The sequence below is a fragment of the Engystomops pustulosus genome, chromosome 7, assembly GCF_040894005.1.
Source record: "Engystomops pustulosus chromosome 7, aEngPut4.maternal, whole genome shotgun sequence".
In the NCBI taxonomy this organism is placed as follows: domain Eukaryota; kingdom Metazoa; phylum Chordata; class Amphibia; order Anura; family Leptodactylidae; genus Engystomops; species Engystomops pustulosus.
The window spans coordinates 140853448-140873218 of record NC_092417.1 but is presented as its reverse complement, the minus strand read 5'-3'; the positions used below and the strand labels follow the sequence as shown (position 1 = coordinate 140873218).

Genomic DNA, 19771 nt, shown 5'->3' with positions numbered 1-19771 from the left:
GCCGAGTGGTTAAGGCGATGGACAGCTAATCCATTGTGCTCTGCATGCATGGGTTCGAATCCCATCCTCGTCGATTTCTTCTGCTTCGTCCAAGCTGAAATCTTTGTTTGCTAATCCTCTTTTTACTGGACAAGCAGTGATTGTCCCCTCCATGGTGGACTTTAACTGTGACCTCTCAAGACGGCTCTTATTAAAGCTAGGAGAGACGCATATTTGTTGTGTGGCATACAAGTTACGTGGCATATCAACGGGTTAAGTCCACTCTTTTTATTTTTCATGCTTGATGGCATCCTCGGCCTTCTCATGAAGATGAAGGCCTCTTTGTCCTTTGCAGCCTTTAGCTGGTACTGATTCTAGATCCCGTGACTGGTCTACCTTAGGACTGTGTGAAAGACAAGTAAGATGTCAGACGTGAGCGAATAACTTTTTTTTGGTTTGCTTCAGAAGCTCAAAAGAGAAGAAAGAAAGGCACTGCCGAGATTCGAACTCAGGATCTCCTGTTTACTAGACAGGCGCTTTAACCAACTAAGCCACAGCGCCTTGTAATGGCAAAGCTGGCACAGCTGTGCAGCTTAAAAAAAACGCCACTGCTATCGGATGTTTCCAATTCCTGCAACCTTTCATGACCTGATGGGGTGGCTCAAACCTTCATGGTTTTTCTTTTCAGGGCTGGAAAAAGGAAGGTGAGCAGATACTAGGTAGACAACTGAGGTGTGTCCCTTTATCCGCAGTCGTTTTCCACTGCTTTCTTTAAGGGCCCACACGGTACTGGAGTTCTGTTCCATACTTGGCAGCAACTTGTAAAAGGATGAAGCTTTCAGTCATGACAATTAGAAAAGCAAAAACTTTTTGAAAAAGGCATCCACACCGACAAATTTGCAGACGACAATAGCAGCTGGAACTTCGTGGAGAGCTAGAGGTTTGCGGTTCCATAGGTGATTGAGCCGCTTCTTAGCAGAGCAAGAATTGTTACCTGCTCTGCTTTCCATGCATAAGGCAGAATAGATGGATGGAAGACATGCCAGGGATGTCTGGAAATGGTTTGGCATCCCTTAGCATAGGTCCACCTTTCAAGGGTTTTCCATGCATCTTCTTGAGGCATTACTTACTGTAGGAGGCGAGGTATGACCCACTCAGCCCATGACCGATCAGCAAAACTCTGCAGGCACCGACTAGGCACACTTTGTTTGGGAGTTTGTCAAAGGGAACCACGGCGCTCACCAGGACGAGGTGGCCGAGTGGTTAAGGCGATGGACAGCTAATCCATTATGCTCTGCATGCATGGGTTCGAATCCCATCCTCGTTGATTTCTTCTGCTTCGTCCAAGCTGAAATCTTTGTTTGCTAATCCTCTTTTTACTGGACAAGCAGTGATTGTCCCCTCCATGGTGGACTTTAACTGTGACCTCTCAAGACGGCTCTTATTAAAGCTAGGAAAGACGCATATTTGTTGTGTGGCATACAAGTTACGTGGCATATCAACGGGTTAAGTCCACTCTTTTTATTTTTCATGCTTGATGGCATCCTCGGCCTTCTCATGAAGATGAAGGCCTCTTTGTCCTTTGCAGCCTTTAGCTGGTACTGATTCTAGATCCCCTGACTGGTCTACCTTAGGACTGTGTGAAAGACAAGTAAGATGTCAGACGTGAGCGAATAACTTTTTTTTGGTTTGCTTCAGAAGCTCAAAAAAGAAGAAAGAAAGGCACTGCTGAGATTCGAACTCAGGATCTCCTGTTTACTAGACAGGCGCTTTAACCAACCAAGCCACAGCGCCTTGTGATGGCAAAGGTGGCACAGCTGTGCAGCTTAAAAAAAACGCCACTGCTATCGGATGTTTCCAATTCCTGCAACCTTTCATGACCTGATGGGGTGGCTCAAACCTTCATGGTTTTTCTTTTCAGGGCTGGAAAAAGGAAGGTGAGCAGATACTAGGTAGACAACTGAGGTGTGTCCCTTTATCCGCAGTCGTTTTCCACTGCTTTCTTTAAGGGCCCACACGGTACTGGAGTTCTGTTCCATACTTGGCAGCAACTTGTAAAAGGATGAAGCTTTCAGTCATGACAATTAGAAAAGCAAAAACTTTTTGAAAAAGGCATCCACACCGACAAATTTGCAGACGACAATAGCAGCTGGAACTTCGTGGAGAGCTAGAGGTTTGCGGTTCCATAGGTGATTGAGCCGCTTCTTAGCAGAGCAAGAATTGTTACCTGCTCTGCTTTCCATGCATAAGGCAGAATAGATGGATGGAAGACATGCCAGGGATGTCTGGAAATGGTTTGGCATCCCTTAGCATAGGTCCACCTTTCAAGGGTTTTCCATGCATCTTCTTGAGGCATTACTTACTGTAGGAGGCGAGGTATGACCCACTCAGCCCATGACCGATCAGCAAAACTCTGCAGGCACCGACTAGGCACACTTTGTTTGGGAGTTTGTCAAAGGGAACCACAGCGCTCACCAGGACGAGGTGGCCGAGTGGTTAAGGCGATGGACTAATCCATTGTGCTCTGCATGCATGGGTTCGAATCCCATCCTCGTCGATTTCTTCTGCTTCGTCCAAGCTGAAATCTTTGTTTGCTAATCCTCTTTTTACTGGACAAGCAGTGATTGTCCATCGCCTAATCCATTGTGCTCTGCATGCATGGGTTCGAATCCCATCCTCGTCGATTTCTTCTGCTTCGTCCAAGCTGAAATCTTTGTTTTCTAATCCTCTTTTTACTGGACAAGCAGTGATTGTCCATCGCCTAATCCATTGTGCTCTGCATGCATGGGTTCGAATCCCATCCTCGTCGATTTCTTCTGCTTCGTCCAAGCTGAAATCTTTGTTTGCTAATCCTCTTTTTACTGGACAAGCACTGATTGTCCCCTCCATGGTGGACTTTAACTGTGACCTCTCAAGACGGCTCTTATTAAAGCTAGGAAAGACGCATATTTGTTGTGTGGCATACAAGTTACGTGGCATATCAACGGGTTAAGTCCACTCTTTTTATTTTTCATGCTTGATGGCATCCTCGGCCTTCTCATGAAGATGAAGGCCTCTTTGTCCTTTGCAGCCTTTAGCTGGTACTGATTCTAGATCCCCTGACTGGTCTACCTTAGGACTGTGTGAAAGACAAGTAAGATGTCAGACGTGAGCGAATAACTTTTTTTTGGTTTGCTTCAGAAGCTCAAAAGAGAAGAAAGAAAGGCACTGCCGAGATTCGAACTCAGGATCTCCTGTTTACTAGACAGGCGCTTTAACCAACTAAGCCACAGCGCCTTGTGATTGCAAAGCTGGCACAGCTGTGCAGCTTAAAAAAAACGCCACTGCTATCGGATGTTTCCAATTCCTGCAACCTTTCATGACCTGATGGGGTGGCTCAAACCTTCATGGTTTTTCTTTTCAGGGCTGGAAAAAGGAAGGTGAGCAGATACTAGGTAGACAACTGAGGTGTGTCCCTTTATCCGCAGTCGTTTTCCACTGCTTTCTTTAAGGGCCCACACGGTACTGGAGTTCTGTTCCATACTTGGCAGCAACTTGTAAAAGGATGAAGCTTTCAGTCATGACAATTAGAAAAGCAAAAACTTTTTGAAAAAGGCATCCACACCGACAAATTTGCAGACGACAATAGCAGCTGGAACTTCGTGGAGAGCTAGAGGTTTGCGGTTCCATAGGTGATTGAGCCGCTTCTTAGCAGAGCAAGAATTGTTACCTGCTCTGCTTTCCATGCATAAGGCAGAATAGATGGATGGAAGACATGCCAGGGATGTCTGGAAATGGTTTGGCATCCCTTAGCATAGGTCCACCTTTCAAAGGTTTTCCATGCATCTTCTTGAGGCATTACTTACTGTAGGAGGCGAGGTATGACCCACTCAGCCCATGACCGATCAGCAAAACTCTGCAGGCACCGACTAGGCACACTTTGTTTGGGAGTTTGTCAAAGGGAACCACGGCGCTCACCAGGACGAGGTGGCCGAGTGGTTAAGGCGATGGACAGCTAATCCATTGTGCTCTGCATGCATGGGTTCGAATCCCATCCTCGTCGATTTCTTCTGCTTCGTCCAAGCTGAAATCTTTGTTTGCTAATCCTCTTTTTACTGGACAAGCAGTGATTGTCCCCTCCATGGTGGACTTTAACTGTGACCTCTCAAGACGGCTCTTATTAAAGCTAGGAAAGACGCATATTTGTTGTGTGGCATACAAGTTACGTGGCATATCAACGGGTTAAGTCCACTCTTTTTATTTTTCATGCTTGATGGCATCCTCGGCCTTCTCATGAAGATGAAGGCCTCTTTGTCCTTTGCAGCCTTTAGCTGGTACTGATTCTAGATTCCCTGACTGGTCTACCTTAGGACTGTGTGAAAGACAAGTAAGATGTCAGACGTGAGCGAATAACTTTTTTTTGGTTTGCTTCAGAAGCTCAAAAAAGAAGAAAGAAAGGCACTGCTGAGATTCGAATTTAGGATCTCCTGTTTACTAGACAGGCGCTTTAACCAACTAAGCCACAGCGCCTTGTGATGGCAAAGCTGGCACAGCTGTGCAGCTTAAAAAAAACGCCACTGCTATCGGATGTTTCCAATTCCTGCAACCTTTCATGACCTGATGGGGTGGCTCAAACCTTCATGGTTTTTCTTTTCAGGGCTGGAAAAAGGAAGGTGAGCAGATACTAGGTAGACAACTGAGGTGTGTCCCTTTATCCGCAGTCGTTTTCCACTGCTTTCTTTAAGGGCCCACACGGTACTGGAGTTCTGTTCCATACTTGGCAGCAACTTGTAAAAGGATGAAGCTTTCAGTCATGACAATTAGAAAAGCAAAAACTTTTTGAAAAAGGCATCCACACCGACAAATTTGCAGACGACAATAGCAGCTGGAACTTCGTGGAGAGCTAGAGGTTTGCGGTTCCATAGGTGATTGAGCCGCTTCTTAGCAGAGCAAGAATTGTTACCTGCTCTGCTTTCCATGCATAAGGCAGAATAGATGGATGGAAGACATGCCAGGGATGTCTGGAAATGGTTTGGCATCCCTTAGCATAGGTCCACCTTTCAAGGGTTTTCCATGCATCTTCTTGAGGCATTACTTACTGTAGGAGGCGAGGTATGACCCACTCAGCCCATGACCGATCAGCAAAACTCTGCAGGCACCGACTAGGCACACTTTGTTTGGGAGTTTGTCAAAGGGAACCACGGCGCTCACCAGGACGAGGTGGCCGAGTGGTTAAGGCGATGGACTGCTAATCCATTGTGCTCTGCATGCATGGGTTCGAATCCCATCCTCGTCGATTTCTTCTGCTTCGTCCAAGCTGAAATCTTTGTTTGCTAATCCTCTTTTTACTGGACAAGCAGTGATTGTCCCCTCCATGGTGGACTTTAACTGTGACCTCTCAAGACGGCTCTTATTAAAGCTAGGAAAGACGCATATTTGTTGTGTGGCATACAAGTTACGTGGCATATCAACGGGTTAAGTCCACTCTTTTTATTTTTCATGCTTGATGGCATCCTCGGCCTTCTCATGAAGATGAAGGCCTCTTTGTCCTTTGCAGCCTTTAGCTGGTACTGATTCTAGATCCCCTGACTGGTCTACCTTAGGACTGTGTGAAAGACAAGTAAGATGTCAGACGTGAGCGAATAACTTTTTTTTGGTTTGCTTCAGAAGCTCAAAAGAGAAGAAAGAAAGGCACTGCCGAGATTCGAACTCAGGATCTCCTGTTTACTAGACAGGCGCTTTAACCAACTAAGCCACAGCGCCTTGTGATGGCAAAGCTGGCACAGCTGTGCAGCTTAAAAAAAACGCCACTGCTATCGGATGTTTCCAATTCCTGCAACCTTTCATGACCTGATGGGGTGGCTCAAACCTTCATGGTTTTTCTTTTCAGGGCTGGAAAAAGGAAGGTGAGCAGATACTAGGTAGACAACTGAGGTGTGTCCCTTTATCCGCAGTCGTTTTCCACTGCTTTCTTTAAGGGCCCACACGGTACTGGAGTTCTGTTCCATACTTGGCAGCAACTTGTAAAAGGATGAAGCTTTCAGTCATGACAATTAGAAAAGCAAAAACTTTTTGAAAAAGGCATCCACACCGACAAATTTGCAGACGACAATAGCAGCTGGAACTTCGTGGAGAGCTAGAGGTTTGCGGTTCCATAGGTGATTGAGCCGCTTCTTAGCAGAGCAAGAATTGTTACCTGCTCTGCTTTCCATGCATAAGGCAGAATAGATGGATGGAAGACATGCCAGGGATGTCTGGAAATGGTTTGGCATCCCTTAGCATAGGTCCACCTTTCAAGGGTTTTCCATGCATCTTCTTGAGGCATTACTTACTGTAGGAGGCGAGGTATGACCCACTCAGCCCATGACCGATCAGCAAAACTCTGCAGGCACCGACTAGGCACACTTTGTTTGGGAGTTTGTCAAAGGGAACCACAGCGCTCACCAGGACGAGGTGGCCGAGTGGTTAAGGCGATGGACAGCTAATCCATTGTGCTCTGCATGCATGGGTTCGAATCCCATCCTCGTCGATTTCTTCTGCTTCGTCCAAGCTGAAATCTTTGTTTGCTAATCCTCTTTTTACTGGACAAGCAGTGATTGTCCCCTCCATGGTGGACTTTAACTGTGACCTCTCAAGACGGCTCTTATTAAAGCTAGGAAAGACGCATATTTGTTGTGTGGCATACAAGTTACGTGGCATATCAACGGGTTAAGTCCACTCTTTTTATTTTTCATGCTTGATGGCATCCTCGGCCTTCTCATGAAGATGAAGGCCTCTTTGTCCTTTGCAGCCTTTAGCTGGTACTGATTCTAGATCCCCTGACTGGTCTACCTTAGGACTGTGTGAAAGACAAGTAAGATGTCAGACGTGAGCGAATAACTTTTTTTTGGTTTGCTTCAGAAGCTCAAAAGAGAAGAAAGAAAGGCACTGCCGAGATTCGAACTCAGGATCTCCTGTTTACTAGACAGGCGCTTTAACCAACTAAGCCACAGCGCCTTGTGATGGCAAAGCTGGCACAGCTGTGCAGCTTAAAAAAAACGCCACTGCTATCGGATGTTTCCAATTCCTGCAACCTTTCATGACCTGATGGGGTGGCTCAAACCTTCATGGTTTTTCTTTTCAGGGCTGGAAAAAGGAAGGTGAGCAGATACTAGGTAGACAACTGAGGTGTGTCCCTTTATCCGCAGTCGTTTTCCACTGCTTTCTTTAAGGGCCCACACGGTACTGGAGTTCTGTTCCATACTTGGCAGCAACTTGTAAAAGGATGAAGCTTTCAGTCATGACAATTAGAAAAGCAAAAACTTTTTGAAAAAGGCATCCACACCGACAAATTTGCAGACGACAATAGCAGCTGGAACTTCGTGGAGAGCTAGAGGTTTGCGGTTCCATAGGTGATTGAGCCGCTTCTTAGCAGAGCAAGAATTGTTACCTGCTCTGCTTTCCCTGCATAAGGCAGAATAGATGGATGGAAGACATGCCAGGGATGTCTGGAAATGGTTTGGCATCCCTTAGCATAGGTCCACCTTTCAAGGGTTTTCCATGCATCTTCTTGAGGCATTACTTACTGTAGGAGGCGAGGTATGACCCACTCAGCCCATGACCGATCAGCAAAACTCTGCAGGCACCGACTAGGCACACTTTGTTTGGGAGTTTGTCAAAGGGAACCACGGCGCTCACCAGGACGAGGTGGCCGAGTGGTTAAGGCGATGGACAGCTAATCCATTGTGCTCTGCATGCATGGGTTCGAATCCCATCCTCGTCGATTTCTTCTGCTTCGTCCAAGCTGAAATCTTTGTTTGCTAATCCTCTTTTTACTGGACAAGCAGTGATTGTCCCCTCCATGGTGGACTTTAACTGTGACCTCTCAAGACGGCTCTTATTAAAGCTAGGAGAGACGCATATTTGTTGTGTGGCATACAAGTTACGTGGCATATCAACGGGTTAAGTCCACTCTTTTTATTTTTCATGCTTGATGGCATCCTCGGCCTTCTCATGAAGATGAAGGCCTCTTTGTCCTTTGCAGCCTTTAGCTGGTACTGATTCTAGATCCCGTGACTGGTCTACCTTAGGACTGTGTGAAAGACAAGTAAGATGTCAGACGTGAGCGAATAACTTTTTTTTGGTTTGCTTCAGAAGCTCAAAAGAGAAGAAAGATAGGCACTGCCGAGATTCGAACTCAGGATCTCCTGTTTACTAGACAGGCGCTTTAACCAACTAAGCCACAGCGCCTTGTAATGGCAAAGCTGGCACAGCTGTGCAGCTTAAAAAAAACGCCACTGCTATCGGATGTTTCCAATTCCTGCAACCTTTCATGACCTGATGGGGTGGCTCAAACCTTCATGGTTTTTCTTTTCAGGGCTGGAAAAAGGAAGGTGAGCAGATACTAGGTAGACAACTGAGGTGTGTCCCTTTATCCGCAGTCGTTTTCCACTGCTTTCTTTAAGGGCCCACACGGTACTGGAGTTCTGTTCCATACTTGGCAGCAACTTGTAAAAGGATGAAGCTTTCAGTCATGACAATTAGAAAAGCAAAAACTTTTTGAAAAAGGCATCCACACCGACAAATTTGCAGACGACAATAGCAGCTGGAACTTCGTGGAGAGCTAGAGGTTTGCGGTTCCATAGGTGATTGAGCCGCTTCTTAGCAGAGCAAGAATTGTTACCTGCTCTGCTTTCCATGCATAAGGCAGAATAGATGGATGGAAGACATGCCAGGGATGTCTGGAAATGGTTTGGCATCCCTTAGCATAGGTCCACCTTTCAAGGGTTTTCCATGCATCTTCTTGAGGCATTACTTACTGTAGGAGGCGAGGTATGACCCACTCAGCCCATGACCGATCAGCAAAACTCTGCAGGCACCGACTAGGCACACTTTGTTTGGGAGTTTGTCAAAGGGAACCACGGCGCTCACCAGGACGAGGTGGCCGAGTGGTTAAGGCGATGGACAGCTAATCCATTATGCTCTGCATGCATGGGTTCGAATCCCATCCTCGTTGATTTCTTCTGCTTCGTCCAAGCTGAAATCTTTGTTTGCTAATCCTCTTTTTACTGGACAAGCAGTGATTGTCCCCTCCATGGTGGACTTTAACTGTGACCTCTCAAGACGGCTCTTATTAAAGCTAGGAAAGACGCATATTTGTTGTGTGGCATACAAGTTACGTGGCATATCAACGGGTTAAGTCCACTCTTTTTATTTTTCATGCTTGATGGCATCCTCGGCCTTCTCATGAAGATGAAGGCCTCTTTGTCCTTTGCAGCCTTTAGCTGGTACTGATTCTAGATCCCCTGACTGGTCTACCTTAGGACTGTGTGAAAGACAAGTAAGATGTCAGACGTGAGCGAATAACTTTTTTTTGGTTTGCTTCAGAAGCTCAAAAGAGAAGAAAGAAAGGCACTGCCGAGATTCGAACTCAGGATCTCCTGTTTACTAGACAGGCGCTTTAACCAACTAAGCCACAGCGCCTTGTGATGGAAAAACTGGCACAGCTGTGCAGCTTAAAAAAAACGCCACTGCTATCGGATGTTTCCAATTCCTGCAACCTTTCATGACCTGATGGGGTGGCTCAAACCTTCATGGTTTTTCTTTTCAGGGCTGGAAAAAGGAAGGTGAGCAGATACTAGGTAGACAACTGAGGTGTGTCCCTTTATCCGCAGTCGTTTTCCACTGCTTTCTTTAAGGGCCCACACGGTACTGGAGTTCTGTTCCATACTTGGCAGCAACTTGTAAAAGGATGAAGCTTTCAGTCATGACAATTAGAAAAGCAAAAACTTTTTGAAAAAGGCATCCACACCGACAAATTTGCAGACGACAATAGCAGCTGGAACTTCGTGGAGAGCTAGAGGTTTGCGGTTCCATAGGTGATTGAGCCGCTTCTTAGCAGAGCAAGAATTGTTACCTGCTCTGCTTTCCATGCATAAGGCAGAATAGATGGATGGAAGACATGCCAGGGATGTCTGGAAATGGTTTGGCATCCCTTAGCATAGGTCCACCTTTCAAGGGTTTTCCATGCATCTTCTTGAGGCATTACTTACTGTAGGAGGCGAGGTATGACCCACTCAGCCCATGACCGATCAGCAAAACTCTGCAGGCACCGACTAGGCACACTTTGATGGGAGTTTGTCAAAGGGAACCACGGCGCTCACCAGGACGAGGTGGCCGAGTGGTTAAGGCGATGGACTGCTAATCCATTGTGCTCTGCATGCATGGGTTCGAATCGCATCCTCGTCGATTTCTTCTGCTTCGTCCAAGCTGAAATCTTTGTTTGCTAATCCTCTTTTTACTAGACAAGCAGTGATTTTCCCCTCCATGGTGGACTTTAACTGTGACCTCTCAAGACGGCTTTTATTAAAGCTAGGAAAGACGCATATTTGTTGTGTGGCATACAAGTTACGTGGCATATCAACGGGTTAAGTCCACTCTTTTTATTTTTCATGCTTGATGGCATCCTCGGCCTTCTCATGAAGATGAAGGCCTCTTTGTCCTTTGCAGCCTTTAGCTGGTACTGATTCTAGATCCCCTGACTGGTCTACCTTAGGACTGTGTGAAAGACAAGTAAGATGTCAGACGTGAGCGAATAACTTTTTTTTGGTTTGCTTCAGAAGCTCAAAAGAGAAGAAAGAAAGGCACTGCCGAGATTCGAACTCAGGATCTCCTGTTTACTAGACAGGCGCTTTAACCAACTAAGCCACAGCGCCTTGTGATGGCAAAGCTGGCACAGCTGTGCAGCTTAAAATAAACGCCACTGCTATCTGATGTTTCCAATTCCTGCAACCTTTCATGACCTGATGGGGTGGCTCAAACCTTCATGGTTTTTCTTTTCAGGGCTGGAAAAAGGAAGGTGAGCAGATACTAGGTAGACAACTGAGGTGTGTCCCTTTATCCGCAGTCGTTTTCCACTGCTTTCTTTAAGGGCCCACACGGTACTGGAGTTCTGTTCCATACTTGGCAGCAACTTGTAAAAGGATGAAGCTTTCAGTCATGACAATTAGAAAAGCAAAAACTTTTTGAAAAAGGCATCCACACCGACAAATTTGCAGACGACAATAGCAGCTGGAACTTCGTGGAGAGCTAGAGGTTTGCGGTTCCATAGGTGATTGAGCCGCTTCTTAGCAGAGCAAGAATTGTTACCTGCTCTGCTTTCCATGCATAAGGCAGAATAGATGGATGGAAGACATGCCAGGGATGTCTGGAAATGGTTTGGCATCCCTTAGCATAGGTCCACCTTTCAAGGGTTTTCCATGCATCTTCTTGAGGCATTACTTACTGTAGGAGGCGAGGTATGACCCACTCAGCCCATGACCGATCAGCAAAACTCTGCAGGCACCGACTAGGCACACTTTGTTTGGGAGTTTGTCAAAGGGAACCACGGCGCTCACCAGGACGAGGTGGCCGAGTGGTTAAGGCGATGGACAGCTAATCCATTATGCTCTGCATGCATGGGTTCGAATCCCATCCTCGTTGATTTCTTCTGCTTCGTCCAAGCTGAAATCTTTGTTTGCTAATCCTCTTTTTACTGGACAAGCAGTGATTGTCCCCTCCATGGTGGACTTTAACTGTGACCTCTCAAGACGGCTCTTATTAAAGCTAGGAAAGACGCATATTTGTTGTGTGGCATACAAGTTACGTGGCATATCAACGGGTTAAGTCCACTCTTTTTATTTTTCATGCTTGATGGCATCCTCGGCCTTCTCATGAAGATGAAGGCCTCTTTGTCCTTTGCAGCCTTTAGCTGGTACTGATTCTAGATCCCCTGACTGGTCTACCTTAGGACTGTGTGAAAGACAAGTAAGATGTCAGACGTGAGCGAATAACTTTTTTTTGGTTTGCTTCAGAAGCTCAAAAGAGAAGAAAGAAAGGCACTGCCGAGATTCGAACTCAGGATCTCCTGTTTACTAGACAGGCGCTTTAACCAACTAAGCCACAGCGCCTTGTGATGGAAAAACTGGCACAGCTGTGCAGCTTAAAAAAAACGCCACTGCTATCGGATGTTTCCAATTCCTGCAACCTTTCATGACCTGATGGGGTGGCTCAAACCTTCATGGTTTTTCTTTTCAGGGCTGGAAAAAGGAAGGTGAGCAGATACTAGGTAGACAACTGAGGTGTGTCCCTTTATCCGCAGTCGTTTTCCACTGCTTTCTTTAAGGGCCCACACGGTACTGGAGTTCTGTTCCATACTTGGCAGCAACTTGTAAAAGGATGAAGCTTTCAGTCATGACAATTAGAAAAGCAAAAACTTTTTGAAAAAGGCATCCACACCGACAAATTTGCAGACGACAATAGCAGCTGGAACTTCGTGGAGAGCTAGAGGTTTGCGGTTCCATAGGTGATTGAGCCGCTTCTTAGCAGAGCAAGAATTGTTACCTGCTCTGCTTTCCATGCATAAGGCAGAATAGATGGATGGAAGACATGCCAGGGATGTCTGGAAATGGTTTGGCATCCCTTAGCATAGGTCCACCTTTCAAGGGTTTTCCATGCATCTTCTTGAGGCATTACTTACTGTAGGAGGCGAGGTATGACCCACTCAGCCCATGACCGATCAGCAAAACTCTGCAGGCACCGACTAGGCACACTTTGATGGGAGTTTGTCAAAGGGAACCACGGCGCTCACCAGGACGAGGTGGCCGAGTGGTTAAGGCGATGGACTGCTAATCCATTGTGCTCTGCATGCATGGGTTCGAATCGCATCCTCGTCGATTTCTTCTGCTTCGTCCAAGCTGAAATCTTTGTTTGCTAATCCTCTTTTTACTAGACAAGCAGTGATTTTCCCCTCCATGGTGGACTTTAACTGTGACCTCTCAAGACGGCTTTTATTAAAGCTAGGAAAGACGCATATTTGTTGTGTGGCATACAAGTTACGTGGCATATCAACGGGTTAAGTCCACTCTTTTTATTTTTCATGCTTGATGGCATCCTCGGCCTTCTCATGAAGATGAAGGCCTCTTTGTCCTTTGCAGCCTTTAGCTGGTACTGATTCTAGATCCCCTGACTGGTCTACCTTAGGACTGTGTGAAAGACAAGTAAGATGTCAGACGTGAGCGAATAACTTTTTTTTGGTTTGCTTCAGAAGCTCAAAAGAGAAGAAAGAAAGGCACTGCCGAGATTCGAACTCAGGATCTCCTGTTTACTAGACAGGCGCTTTAACCAACTAAGCCACAGCGCCTTGTGATGGCAAAGCTGGCACAGCTGTGCAGCTTAAAATAAACGCCACTGCTATCTGATGTTTCCAATTCCTGCAACCTTTCATGACCTGATGGGGTGGCTCAAACCTTCATGGTTTTTCTTTTCAGGGCTGGAAAAAGGAAGGTGAGCAGATACTAGGTAGACAACTGAGGTGTGTCCCTTTATCCGCAGTCGTTTTCCACTGCTTTCTTTAAGGGCCCACACGGTACTGGAGTTCTGTTCCATACTTGGCAGCAACTTGTAAAAGGATGAAGCTTTCAGTCATGACAATTAGAAAAGCAAAAACTTTTTGAAAAAGGCATCCACACCGACAAATTTGCAGACGACAATAGCAGCTGGAACTTCGTGGAGAGCTAGAGGTTTGCGGTTCCATAGGTGATTGAGCCGCTTCTTAGCAGAGCAAGAATTGTTACCTGCTCTGCTTTCCATGCATAAGGCAGAATAGATGGATGGAAGACATGCCAGGGATGTCTGGAAATGGTTTGGCATCCCTTAGCATAGGTCCACCTTTCAAGGGTTTTCCATGCATCTTCTTGAGGCATTACTTACTGTAGGAGGCGAGGTATGACCCACTCAGCCCATGACCGATCAGCAAAACTCTGCAGGCACCGACTAGGCACACTTTGTTTGGGAGTTTGTCAAAGGGAACCACGGCGCTCACCAGGACGAGGTGGCCGAGTGGTTAAGGCGATGGACTGCTAATCCATTGTGCTCTGCATGCATGGGTTCGAATCCCATCCTTGTCGATTTCTTCTGCTTCGTCCAAGCTGAAATCTTTGTTTGCTAATCCTCTTTTTACTGGACAAGCAGTGATTGTCCCCTCCATGGTGGACTTTAACTGTGACCTCTCAAGACGGCTCTTATTAAAGCTAGGAAAGACGCATATTTGTTGTGTGGCATACAAGTTACGTGGCATATCAACGGGTTAAGTCCACTCTTTTTATTTTTCATGCTTGATGGCATCCTCGGCCTTCTCATGAAGATGAAGGCCTCTTTGTCCTTTGCAGCCTTTAGCTGGTACTGATTCTAGATCCCCTGACTGGTCTACCTTAGGACTGTGTGAAAGACAAGTAAGATGTCAGACGTGAGCGAATAACTTTTTTTTGGTTTGCTTCAGAAGCTCAAAAGAGAAGAAAGAAAGGCACTGCCGAGATTCGAACTCAGGATCTCCTGTTTACTAGACAGGCGCTTTAACCAACTAAGCCACAGCGCCTTGTGATGGCAAAGCTGGCACAGCTGTGCAGCTTAAAAAAAACGCCACTGCTATCGGATGTTTCCAATTCCTGCAACCTTTCATGACCTGATGGGGTGGCTCAAACCTTCATGGTTTTTCTTTTCAGGGCTGGAAAAAGGAAGGTGAGCAGATACTAGGTAGACAACTGAGGTGTGTCCCTTTATCCGCAGTCGTTTTCCACTGCTTTCTTTAAGGGCCCACACGGTACTGGAGTTCTGTTCCATACTTGGCAGCAACTTGTAAAAGGATGAAGCTTTCAGTCATGACAATTAGAAAAGCAAAAACTTTTTGAAAAAGGCATCTACACCGACAAATTTGCAGACGACAATAGCAGCTGGAACTTCGTGGAGAGCTAGAGGTTTGCGGTTCCATAGGTGATTGAGCCGCTTCTTAGCAGAGCAAGAATTGTTACCTGCTCTGCTTTCCATGCATAAGGCAGAATAGATGGATGGAAGACATGCCAGGGATGTCTGGAAATGGTTTGGCATCCCTTAGCATAGGTCCACCTTTCAAGGGTTTTCCATGCATCTTCTTGAGGCATTACTTACTGTAGGAGGCGAGGTATGACCCACTCAGCCCATGACCGATCAGCAAAACTCTGCAGGCACCGACTAGGCACACTTTGTTTGGGAGTTTGTCAAAGGGAACCACGGCGCTCACCAGGACGAGGTGGCCGAGTGGTTAAGGCGATGGACTGCTAATCCATTGTGCTCTGCATGCATGGGTTCGAATCCCATCCTCGTCGATTTCTTCTGCTTCGTCCAAGCTGAAATCTTTGTTTGCTAATCCTCTTTTTACTAGACAAGCAGTGATTTTCCCCTCCATGGTGGACTTTAACTGTGACCTCTCAAGACGGCTTTTATTAAAGCTAGGAAAGACGCATATTTGTTGTGTGGCATACAAGTTACGTGGCATATCAACGGGTTAAGTCCACTCTTTTTATTTTTCATGCTTGATGGCATCCTCGGCCTTCTCATGAAGATGAAGGCCTCTTTGTCCTTTGCAGCCTTTAGCTGGTACTGATTCTAGATCCCCTGACTGGTCTACCTTAGGACTGTGTGAAAGACAAGTAAGATGTCAGACGTGAGCGAATAACTTTTTTTTGGTTTGCTTCAGAAGCTCAAAAGAGAAGAAAGAAAGGCACTGCCGAGATTCGAACTCAGGATCTCCTGTTTACTAGACAGGCGCTTTAACCAACTAAGCCACAGCGCCTTGTGATGGCAAAGCTGGCAAAGCTGTGCAGCTTAAAATAAACGCCACTGCTATCTGATGTTTCCAATTCCTGCAACCTTTCATGACCTGATGGGGTGGCTCAAACCTTCATGGTTTTTCTTTTCAGGGCTGGAAAAAGGAAGGTGAGCAGATACTAGGTAGACAACTGAGGTGTGTCCCTTTATCCGCAGTCGTTTTCCACTGCTTTCTTTAAGGGCCCACACGGTACTGGAGTTCTGTTCCATACTTGGCAGCAACTTGTAAAAGGATGAAGCTTTCAGTCATGACAATTAGAAAAGCAAAAACTTTTTGAAAAAGGCATCCACACCGACAAATTTGCAGACGACAATAGCAGCTGGAACTTCGTGGAGAGCTAGAGGTTTGCGGTTCCATAGGTGATTGAGCCGCTTCTTAGCAGAGCAAGAATTGTTACCTGCTCTGCTTTCCATGCATAAGGCAGAATAGATGGATGGAAGACATGCCAGGGATGTCTGGAAATGGTTTGGCATCCCTTAGCATAGGTCCACCTTTCAAGGGTTTTCCATGCATCTTCTTGAGGCATTACTTACTGTAGGAGGCGAGGTATGACCCACTCAGCCCATGACCGATCAGCAAAACTCTGCAGGCACCGACTAGGCACACTTTGTTTGGGAGTTTGTCAAAGGGAACCACGGCGCTCACCAGGACGAGGTGGCCGAGTGGTTAAGGCGATGGACTGCTAATCCATTGTGCTCTGCATGCATGGGTTCGAATCCCATCCTTGTCGATTTCTTCTGCTTCGTCCAAGCTGAAATCTTTGTTTGCTAATCCTCTTTTTACTGGACAAGCAGTGATTGTCCCCTCCATGGTGGACTTTAACTGTGACCTCTCAAGACGGCTCTTATTAAAGCTAGGAAAGACGCATATTTGTTGTGTGGCATACAAGTTACGTGGCATATCAACGGGTTAAGTCCACTCTTTTTATTTTTCATGCTTGATGGCATCCTCGGCCTTCTCATGAAGATGAAGGCCTCTTTGTCCTTTGCAGCCTTTAGCTGGTACTGATTCTAGATCCCCTGACTGGTCTACCTTAGGACTGTGTGAAAGACAAGTAAGATGTCAGACGTGAGCGAATAACTTTTTTTTGGTTTGCTTCAGAAGCTCAAAAGAGAAGAAAGAAAGGCACTGCCGAGATTCGAACTCAGGATCTCCTGTTTACTAGACAGGCGCTTTAACCAACTAAGCCACAGCGCCTTGTGATGGCAAAGCTGGCACAGCTGTGCAGCTTAAAAAAAACGCCACTGCTATCGGATGTTTCCAATTCCTGCAACCTTTCATGACCTGATGGGGTGGCTCAAACCTTCATGGTTTTTCTTTTCAGGGCTGGAAAAAGGAAGGTGAGCAGATACTAGGTAGACAACTGAGGTGTGTCCCTTTATCCGCAGTCGTTTTCCACTGCTTTCTTTAAGGGCCCACACGGTACTGGAGTTCTGTTCCATACTTGGCAGCAACTTGTAAAAGGATGAAGCTTTCAGTCATGACAATTAGAAAAGCAAAAACTTTTTGAAAAAGGCATCTACACCGACAAATTTGCAGACGACAATAGCAGCTGGAACTTCGTGGAGAGCTAGAGGTTTGCGGTTCCATAGGTGATTGAGCCGCTTCTTAGCAGAGCAAGAATTGTTACCTGCTCTGCTTTCCATGCATAAGGCAGAATAGATGGATGGAAGACATGCCAGGGATGTCTGGAAATGGTTTGGCATCCCTTAGCATAGGTCCACCTTTCAAGGGTTTTCCATGCATCTTCTTGAGGCATTACTTACTGTAGGAGGCGAGGTATGACCCACTCAGCCCATGACCGATCAGCAAAACTCTGCAGGCACCGACTAGGCACACTTTGTTTGGGAGTTTGTCAAAGGGAACCACGGCGCTCACCAGGACGAGGTGGCCGAGTGGTTAAGGCGATGGACTGCTAATCCATTGTGCTCTGCATGCATGGGTTCGAATCCCATCCTCGTCGATTTCTTCTGCTTCGTCCAAGCTGAAATTTTTGTTTGCTAATCCTCTTTTTACTGGACAAGCAGTGATTGTCCCCTCCATGGTGGACTTTAACTGTGACCTCTCAAGACGGCTCTTATTAAAGCTAGGAAAGACGCATATTTGTTGTGTGGCATACAAGTTACGTGGCATATCAACGGGTTAAGTCCACTCTTTTCATTTTTCATGCTTGATGGCATCCTCGGCCTTCTCATGAAGATGAAGGCCTCTTTGTCCTTTGCAGCCTTTAGCTGGTACTGATTCTAGATCCCCTGACTGGTCTACCTTAGGACTGTGTGAAAGACAAGTAAGATGTCAGACGTGAGCGAATAACTTTTTTTTGGTTTGCTTCAGAAGCTCAAAAGAGAAGAAAGAAAGGCACTGCCGAGATTCGAACTCAGGATCTCCTGTTTACTAGACAGGCGCTTTAACCAACTAAGCCACAGCGCCTTGTGATGGCAAAGCTGGCACAGCTGTGCAGCTTAAAAAAAACGCCACTGCTATCGGATGTTTCCAATTCCTGCAACCTTTCATGACCTGATGGGGTGGCTCAAACCTTTATGGTTTTTCTTTTCAGGGCTGGAAAAAGGAAGGTGAGCAGATACTAGGTAGACAACTGAGGTGTGTCCCTTTATCCGCAGTCGTTTTCCACTGCTTTCTTTAAGGGCCCACACGGTACTGGAGTTCTGTTCCATACTTGGCAGCAACTTGTAAAAGGATGAAGCTTTCAGTCATGACAATTAGAAAAGCAAAAACTTTTTGAAAAAGGCATCCACACCGACAAATTTGCAGACGACAATAGCAGCTGGAACTTCGTGGAGAGCTAGAGGTTTGCGGTTCCATAGGTGATTGAGCCGCTTCTTAGCAGAGCAAGAATTGTTACCTGCTCTGCTTTCCATGCATAAGGCAGAATAGATGGATGGAAGACATGCCAGGGATGTCTGGAAATGGTTTGGCATCCCTTAGCATAGGTCCACCTTTCAAGGGTTTTCCATGCATCTTCTTGAGGCATTACTTACTGTAGGAGGCGAGGTATGACCCACTCAGCCCATGACCGATCAGCAAAACTCTGCAGGCACCGACTAGGCACACTTTGTTTGGGAGTTTGTCAAAGGGAACCACGGCGCTCACCAGGACGAGGTGGCCGAGTGGTTATGGCGATGGACTGCTAATCCATTGTGCTCTGCATGCATGGGTTCGAATCCCATCCTTGTCGATTTCTTCTGCTTCGTCCAAGCTGAAATCTTTGTTTGCTAATCCTCTTTTTACTGGACAAGCAGTGATTGTCCCCTCCATGGTGGACTTTAACGGTGACCTCTCAAGACGGCTCTTATTAAAGCTAGGAAAGACGCATATTTGTTGTGTGGCATACAAGTTACGTGGCATATCAACGGGTTAAGTCCACTCTTTTTATTTTTCATGCTTGATGGCATCCTCGGCCTTCTCATGAAGATGAAGGCCTCTTTGTCCTTTGCAGCCTTTAGCTGGTACTGATTCTAGATCCCCTGACTGGTCTACCTTAGGACTGTGTGAAAGACAAGTAAGATGTCAGACGTGAGCGAATAACTTTTTTTTGGTTTGCTTCAGAAGCTCAAAAGAGAAGAAAGAAAGGCACTGCCGAGATTCAAACTCAGGATCTCCTGTTTACTAGACAGGCGCTTTAACCAACTAAGCCACAGCGCCTTGTGATGGCAAAGCTGGCACAGCTGTGCAGCTTAAAAAAAACGCCACTGCTATCGGATGTTTCCAATTCCTGCAACCTTTCATGACCTGATGGGGTGGCTCAAACCTTCATGGTTTTTCTTTTCAGGGCTGGAAAAAGGAAGGTGAGCAGATACTAGGTAGACAACTGAGGTGTGTCCCTTTATCCGCAGTCGTTTTCCACTGCTTTCTTTAAGGGCCCACACGGTACTGGAGTTCTGTTCCATACTTGGCAGCAACTTGTAAAAGGATGAAGCTTTCAGTCATGACAATTAGAAAAGCAAAAACTTTTTGAAAAAGGCATCCACACCGACAAATTTGCAGACGACAATAGCAGCTGGAACTTCGTGGAGAGCTAGAGGTTTGCGGTTCCATAGGTGATTGAGCCGCTTCTTAGCAGAGCAAGAATTGTTACCTGCTCTGCTTTCCATGCATAAGGCAGAATAGATGGATGGAAGACATGCCAGGGAT

The 19771-nt window shown here is 46.3% G+C and overlaps 3 non-coding genes across 3 annotated transcripts; all 3 read left to right on the top strand.

The window, feature by feature from the left end:
* The first annotated feature begins 5172 nt into the window (after positions 1-5172).
* On the top strand, positions 5173-5254 carry TRNAS-GCU (transfer RNA serine (anticodon GCU)). The gene has a single exon. It is a non-coding gene; the product is annotated as a tRNA-Ser (tRNA).
* Positions 5255-15034: 9780 nt separating this feature from the next.
* TRNAS-GCU (transfer RNA serine (anticodon GCU)) lies at positions 15035-15116 on the top strand. Its single transcript has one exon. It is a non-coding gene; the product is annotated as a tRNA-Ser (tRNA).
* Positions 15117-17500: 2384 nt separating this feature from the next.
* TRNAS-GCU (transfer RNA serine (anticodon GCU)) lies at positions 17501-17582 on the top strand. Its single transcript has one exon. It is a non-coding gene; the product is annotated as a tRNA-Ser (tRNA).
* The last annotated feature ends 2189 nt before the right edge of the window (positions 17583-19771 follow it).